We start from the raw sequence: 8,042 nt of genomic DNA, 5'->3' as shown, positions 1-8,042 counted from the left end.
GGTATGATCAGCTGAATTTGATTGAAGAGAAGAGATTGACTGCCATGTGTCATGGTCAGTTATATCAGCAAAGAATGAAGAAAGCTTTTGATAGGAAGGTCGGGCCTCGTGTATTCAGAGAAGGTGACCTTGTGCTCAAGAAGATTCTATCTTTTAAAACAGATGCTAGGGGCAAATGGACTCCTAATTATGAAGGCCTGTATGTTGTTAAGAGAGCCTTTTTAGGCGGTGCTTTGATTCTTACAACTATGGATGGTGAAGAGTTCACTCGTTCTGTGAATGCAAATGCAGTCAAGAAATACTTCATCTAAAAAGAAAAGAACAGCTCGCTAAGTTGAAAACTCGAAAGGGCGGCTTAGGTAAAAATGAGCGTCTCGGTGGATTGAATACCCGAAAGGGTGATCCAGAAAAAAGTTAGAGACATAAAAACAGAAAGAATTATCCTAATAAATTGAGTACCCTACCTTGGGGAAATTTATGCAAAAAATTAGGGATTATGGCAAGTAACTGCATCCTGCTGATATTCAGTTTTGAAGACTTTCTTGAGCACATTGTCGGATTCTGATCCCCGATAGCGGCCAAGAGCACAATGGATATCAAGAGTTGGTAGAAGGATTAGTAATCATTTTATTCAATGTAGCCCTTTTCCATGTAAATTACCATTTTTAACTTTTGTAAAATTCTATGGAGTCTTGTCATTTACAGACTACCATTCTATTAAATAAAGTTGAGCTTTTATCCAATTGTTTCTACTCTTATTTAATTCAGCCAAATAGTTTTAAATTTTATTATGACCATTTTTTAAATTACAACTTTAAGAATATTTTCTTAAACATATAAAAGCATTAATTTTAAGCAATCGATTTCATTAAAAGGAATATCAATAGTGGTTTGAAAGCAATAAGCCTTAAGTGTGGAGCATTATTGGTTATCCCCAAGCAGTAGGTGTGATTCCTCTTTCTCCCTGGCAGCACGATTAGCACCTGGTGTATGTTGATTTCCCCAGCTGTTAATTCGCCATTGTCCCCAACTAATTTATCGTTGTGCCCCAGCTGAGTGGGGGTATTTCGTTGTAGCATTTTGCATTAGTTTCGGCAGAACTTTGGTTTCCCCGCAAGTCGCCATCGGATTTTTTCCCAGCTAGAGTTTCCTCCTGGTTTCTGAGTAACTATTTGTCTTTGCTCCCATGTAGGGTTGTCCCCTATTTGATATGGTGTTGACCTAAAATTCCCCACAGAATTGGTAGCAGTTTCCTCAGCAGATCTCCTTTTTTCTTCCCCAGTTAGGGTCGAGCCTTTGAGATGTTGATCTCTTTTCTCCAGCAGGTGTTTCCCTCTTTTGTGGATTGGCTAGGATTCTTATCAATGATTCAGATCAGAGGCATTTTGTATCCTTTATGATCGTTTTGTCAGCATAATCATCATATATATACATATACATATACATATACATATACACTAATGTAACTTCATTATTGCATCATTACACCTGGTGATTCATTCTTGTGATTTGATCCTCTGTCATGGTGATACTTTATCCTCATACATATTTGGTGTGTCTGTCCTCCTTCAATTGTAGAGTGTCAACCCCTTAAGCAAAAAGACTTTAACCTTTCTCCTTTCCCCACTAATTTATTTTCTCGTGGATGACTATTATTTCAGCTTCCTCCCCAGTTGTTTATCTGGATGGAACCACTCCCCTTGAGTTATATCCTCATCGGGTTAAGTCTTGATTGACCATTTCTTTCTATATCTTATCTAGATAGATATTTTTGGTCCCCTAAGAGTCTATTACCCGGTAATTGGTAGTATTCTTCTTAGGTTGCAATTTGTTACTTCTCGCCCAATGCCCGACAAAAGTAACTCCTTTTTCTCCCTAGCAGATTCGTTTTCACGTTTCCTCAGGAAGTATATCCTTGATATGTTCAGCCTAATCGATGACGGATATTTTCTTCCCTTTCAGAGTCTATCCTTGATATGTTCATCCTAACCAGTGACAGATATTCTCTCTTTGATTGTATTCTACCCAGTGATAACGCAAAAATGTATCGTATTTTTGACTCTATATGCACTGCTTTTTACTCGATTAACATTATTTATTACACATTATTTTATGTTTATCTGCAGGTATTTATTGATTAAAAGGTTTACCACAAGAAAAATGGGAAATAGCAAAAAGGAAAGAAAAAGGCAAGAAAAGAGAAGGAAATGAGGTTTCCAATGGGATAATGGGCCACCAAAGCAAATGGGTCTGTGGTGCCCATTACCCAAAGGATGTGGCGCCCGCCACATTGGGCCAAAAGGAAGGTGGCGCCCGCCACCAACCCTTGAAAAGTGGTGGGCGGTTACTACGAGAGTGGCGCTCGTCACTCATCATGGAATTAGGGTTGTGGCAACCGCCACAACCGAGTCTCCCCACTTTCCCTACTTTTTCTCCACCCTTTTAGCCACGGTTTCCACTATTCTTGCTACAATTGAGGAATGTGAAAAGGATATAAAAAGGGGACCATTCAGACTCGCTGGACTCCTCTCTTCTTCCAGTTTTTTTAGTTTAGGCTTAATTATTTTCAGCACTATTTTTCTTTTAGTTTCTAGGCAGTTTCTTACCATTGTAAAAGTGATAGTTTCTCCACATAGGGGACTATTACGGTTTATTATTTTTACGCATTTGGGATTCAATTGTAAGGGGTATTCATTGCCAAAGCCTGCCAGAATTATTTAATCGAAGATTCAAGATTCAATTCTAGTTCTTAAATTGCCATCCAGGTTTATTATTGTTTACTGTTTTATTTATTTATGCCTTACTATATGTTTAATTCCCCAATTTCCGTTTCTGTTACCGGATCTATGTCCGGCTAAACCTTAGGTATCGGTATGTAAAGACCGTCGAAACGAAGGGATTCAATAAATAATTGGTGTTAGTTTTTATTAAAACTTATTTTTCTGGTTTTAGTTTCTTAATTTAATCCAACTGTTTTTCGTACGAGAGTACAAAACAAACTATGGTTACGGTCAACAAGAACGAGAGTTTGAGATTTTAACCAGATAGCTGAAAGTAGGCATTAATACTAAACATAGCGAGAGCGCTTTAGGATTAATTAGACTTTATCTATATTCAAAAAATACTTTTAAATTCAAAATGAGAGCGCGAGAGCCAAGCATTCTGGTTTATGAGTATGGTCAAAGTCAATAAAAACGAGAGTGTGAGACTAAGTCCTTTCTATAAATAATTTCTACTGAAGAATATCTTAACCAATAAGATTACACCAACTATCTATCGAATCCCCGAGGTTTGATGTATTACATACCGATATCCCCTATATCTTTATCTTTATCTTTATTTTATTTTATAGTTATTTCTCTTCATCCCTTCAATCATAGAACAACCATTCGCCTTAGATTTACATAGTAACATTAGACCATGATACGTTCAATTATTAGTCCTTGTGGGTTCGATAATCTTTAAAACTACGCGATAGGACTGTGCACTTGCAGTCACGATTCACATTGACTTATTAAGTCACGATCAAGTTTTTGGTGTCGTTGTCGAGGAATAATTTAGTCGATATCGTAACTCTAGCGTTACCCAGTATAGACTAAGGCAAACAATTCTTTTTCCCTTTCTACATTTGTCGAGTGTATGCCAAGTACTCTCTCTCAAGGCGAGAAATTAAAGCTACAACTCGATGAACCCGAGCGTTATCTTAGGTTAGAATGCTGGATACGAGACTTGATACGGGAACATCGTATCAAGCTAAATCTTCCTGACCTTAACATTCCTACGTCTGAATCAACTATTCAACCAGAGATGGCCGAACAAGTGCAAAACCGTCCTCTTAAGTATTATGCAATCCCTTCACAGGATGGACCTCATAACAGCATCGCTACCCCTGCGATTGAAGCCAACAATTTCGAACTAAAACCCTCACTGTTGTCAGTCGTACAGCAAAACCAGTTTTCAGGTAGTCCCACGGAGGACCCGAACCTACACTTGTCAGTATTTTCCCATTTTCATTAAGAGATAGAGCTAGATCTTGGCTCCAGTCTCTACCATCCAACTCTGCCACTACATGGAACGAGTTGAAGAAAGTCTTCTTAACCCGTTATTCTCACCTAGCAAGATGGCTACGCTAAGAGCCCAAATAAACGGGTTTAAACAAAAGGATAATGAATCACTTTTTGAAGCTTGGGAGAGATACAAAGACATGATGAGGTTATGCCCACATCACGGTCTAGAAGAATGGCTGATAATTCACACCTTTCATAACGGTCTCTTGTACAATACAAAATTGACAATAAACGTCGCCGCAGGTGGCACATTGATGGATAAACCATACGACGAGGCCTATCAACTCATTGAAAGTATGGTCCAAAATCATTACCAATGGGGAACCGAAAGAACCTCTGTAGAAAAACCTTAAGCGAAGGGAGGCATGTACAAATTGAGCAATCTTGACCATGTCAACGCCAAGGTAGATGCCCTGACTCAGAAGATAGACAGCTTGACCATAACACTAGCAGCCACCGTGGTTGCCGTAGCACCAAACTAAAAGATATGCGGAGTTCAAGGGAATACTGCCCCAGAATGTCAACTCTTGACAAGAACTTCCACAGACCAGGTGAACTATGCTCAAGGAAACCCCTACTCAAATACCTATAACCCAGGTTGGAAGAACCATCCTAACTACTCATACAAAAACAATAATGCATTGTATGCACCTAATCAAGCACCTGTTGTACCACCAGGATATCAAAAAGCTGCCACTAATACTCAAAATGCTCCTAGGAAATCAAACTTAGAAATAATGATGGAAAACTTTATAGCTACCCAAGCTCAAACAAATAAGGATTTCTTAAATCAAAACATACACACTAGTGAGCAAATCAAGCAGTTAGCAAACAAGGTAGACGCATTAGCCACCCATAACAAAATGTTGGAAACACAAATCTCACAAGTGGCTCAACAATAAGCACCTATCGCTGCTCCTGCAGGCACATTTCATGGACAGCCACAACCAAACCCGAAAGGTCATGCAAATTCTATCATACTACGAAGTGGGACAGAACTAGATGGGCCGACCGACCCTAGAACTCAAACCTCATCCATGCATCAAAACCCAGGTAAGGTAACTGAGAAGGAAGACGAACAAGAGGAAGACGAAAACGAAGAGGCCGTAGAGAAAGAAGAACCTTATGTGCCTCCACCACCATATAAACCCCCTATCCCTTATCCTCAAAGACTTGTTAAACCTAAAAGTGTAGGGCAATTTAAAAAATCCGTAGAGCTTCTAAAACAATTGAATATCACAATACCCTTTACAGAAGCCATAACTTAGATGCCCTTATATGCTAAGTTTCTCAAAGAAATCTTATCTAACAAGAAGAAGATAGAGGATAACGAAACGGTTACACTTACTACTAAGTGTAGCGCCATAATACAAAACATTATGCCTCCTAAGCTGAAAGACCCAGGTAGTTTTCCATACCCTGCGTAATCGGAAAGTTTGTCATCGACATAGCACTATGCGACTCAAGAGCTAGTATTAGTTTAATGCCCTTATCCATATGCGAAAGGCTAAAAATGGGAGAACTAATACCTACGAGGATGTATCTACAACTTGCAGATCATTCCTTTAAATTTCACGTAGGTATGCTAGAAAACATTCTGGTGCGCATAGGATAATTCTATATTCCTACAGATTTTATAATCATGGATATAAAAGAGGATTCTAACATCCCTATGATATTAGGAAGACCATTCCTAGCCACATCCAAAGCTATCATAGATGTTAAAAGAGGAAAGCTAACCTTCGAAGTTGGTAAGGAAAAGGTCAAATTCATTTTGACACAATTCCTAAAGGCACCAGCTATAGACGGTACCTGTTGTCTACTAGATATCATCGACGAATGCATAAGAGAAATGGAGAATGAACAAACATCATACTCTGAAATACTGAAAATTCCAAGGCCTCCTACTTATGAAGATGAAAATTTAAGCAAGGAATACCAAGATGACAACCTAAGCGAATGCCTAGCACTAACGCTCGATCATATGCCTTGCCCAAAGAAACCAACCCTAGAACTTAAGACGTTGCCCAAAAATCTAAGGTACGAATTCCTAGACATTGAACTTGAGCGACCTGTAATAGTAAATGCAAACTTAGGACAGATAGAGACCAAAATGCTTCTACACGTTTTGAGAAAATACCCAACTGCTTTAGGCTACAATATCTCAGATCTAAAAGGAATAAGCCCTTCCATATGCATGCATCGCATAATGCTAGAGGAAGACAGTACGACCTCTAGAGAACATCAAAGAAGGATAAATCCCATTCTGAGTGATGTGGTAAAGAAAGAAGTCCAAAAGCTGTTAGAAGCAGGTATTATCTACCCGATACCTGATAGTCAATGGGTCAGCCCAGTACATGTCGTACCAAAGAAGGGAGGCGTCACAGTTGTTAACAATGAAAAAGGAGAATCTATAACATAAAGAGTGATGAGTGGAAGTAGAATGTGTATTGATTATAGAAAATTAAACAAAGCCACTCGGAAGGATCATTTTCCTTTACCGTTTATCGATCAAATGTTTGAAAGATTGGCTAAGCATTCTCACTTCTGCTACCTAGACGGTTGTAGCGGGGTATTCGTTACCATTAGAGATATTGACTAAATCCAAGGTAAATCATACAAGTCGAGTCGCCACCGCACTTCTATTTATCCAAAGTAATGGTTAGAAAGCGAACAAAAACCTAAAAGTTTTATCAAATCAAAAACTAGTAAAAATATCAGAGATCTGGGTAAGAGGGTTGGTTATGCAATGGGAAGGTGTTAGGCACCCAAAGCATCCTAGGTACTCCTATGGAGCCCTTTTCACATTTGTTGCAAAGGTTGTTGTTTTTTTGTGAAAAAATTATTTGTGCAAGCATGATTGAAGGGATGAGAAAAGCGTGTATGTTCATCTAATGTACTACTTACTAAAAGAAGGGTCAAAAGAAAATGACTCGCACGGACGTCGCATCCACTTCATACGTATCTCATCTGAATCTGAGAATCAGAGTCTTCGTAGCTCGGATACCTATGGGTTAAAGAGGAGTGTGCTCGCTAAGACATCGCGTCTTATGCCTACGTATCTCATCTGGGATGAAAATCAGAGCAAAACGTAGTTCGACCAACTACGGGTTAAGGGTTGAACGACGTTACTACGCAATCTACCGGATGCTCGGCCTTTGGAGACTTACTCGCCTGTAGTAGAAGGAGTAAACGTGTTCTTAGGAGAAGAAAAATCAATGAGTTGGGGTGTTCAGGGATGCTCATACAAAAGGGCAGTCCTAGATGAAGGAACCGCGCTACCTTAAATGACATGCCACGAGAGGCTATACGAAACCTAAGAAAGCGGTAAAATGCGGGAAAAGTAAAGGTACCACGCGGATAAAGATCCGAAGCAACAGCAATTAAGAAATACGAAAACCAAAGACTCTTCCAAGCTAAACATCACCAAAGAAAGCCAGTCAGTACAGGTAATCGGAATAAACCTCCAGGTGGTATCCCACAAATAAAGTGGAACACCAGGCCATCTCTGCAAGAGTCATGTGAGCCCTCACAAAACAAAACTCAACAAATAGGTTAGAGAAACAAGATAGGGTAATCAAGAGTTGCCCCCAAATCAAAATGTAACCACATGAATCATGCCATTAAAATTCACAAAAAGCAACCAAGGGTAGGAGGCCTAAACCTCTTGTCAAACACATGCATCAAAAGGGTATCAAATTCACCCATAATACCTCATACATTCAGAGCATTCAAATTAAAAGCATAAAGTAATGGGAATAAGGCAAACCTGACTGGAGAGATCAAATGAAATTGAATTGTCCGGTTGGGTTTGCAAAGCAATCTGAGGGTTTATATGAGATGGAATTGGTTCTTTGCAGATGAGTTCCCTTCAGTCTCTGGAGGTTGCTCTGAACTCTGTTAGCTCTTCTCTCACTATCTTTTTCCCTGCCAGGGTAATAGGAATAGAATCGCCTTTTGTTTCACTGAAACTCT

At 39.3% G+C, this 8,042-nt stretch overlaps 1 non-coding gene across 1 annotated transcript; it reads right to left on the bottom strand.

Moving 5' to 3' along the window:
* Nucleotides 1-4,126: 4,126 nt before the first annotated feature.
* Nucleotides 4,127-4,233, bottom strand: LOC127088413 (small nucleolar RNA R71). Its single transcript, XR_007790250.1, has one exon. It is a non-coding gene; the product is annotated as a small nucleolar RNA R71 (small nucleolar RNA).
* Nucleotides 4,234-8,042: the final 3,809 nt, after the last annotated feature.

Source organism: Lathyrus oleraceus, chromosome 5, assembly GCF_024323335.1.
Source record: "Lathyrus oleraceus cultivar Zhongwan6 chromosome 5, CAAS_Psat_ZW6_1.0, whole genome shotgun sequence".
Lineage (NCBI taxonomy): Eukaryota > Viridiplantae > Streptophyta > Magnoliopsida > Fabales > Fabaceae > Lathyrus > Lathyrus oleraceus.
The sequence above is the reverse complement of the archived record's forward strand: the minus strand, read 5'-3'. Positions and strand labels throughout refer to the sequence as shown.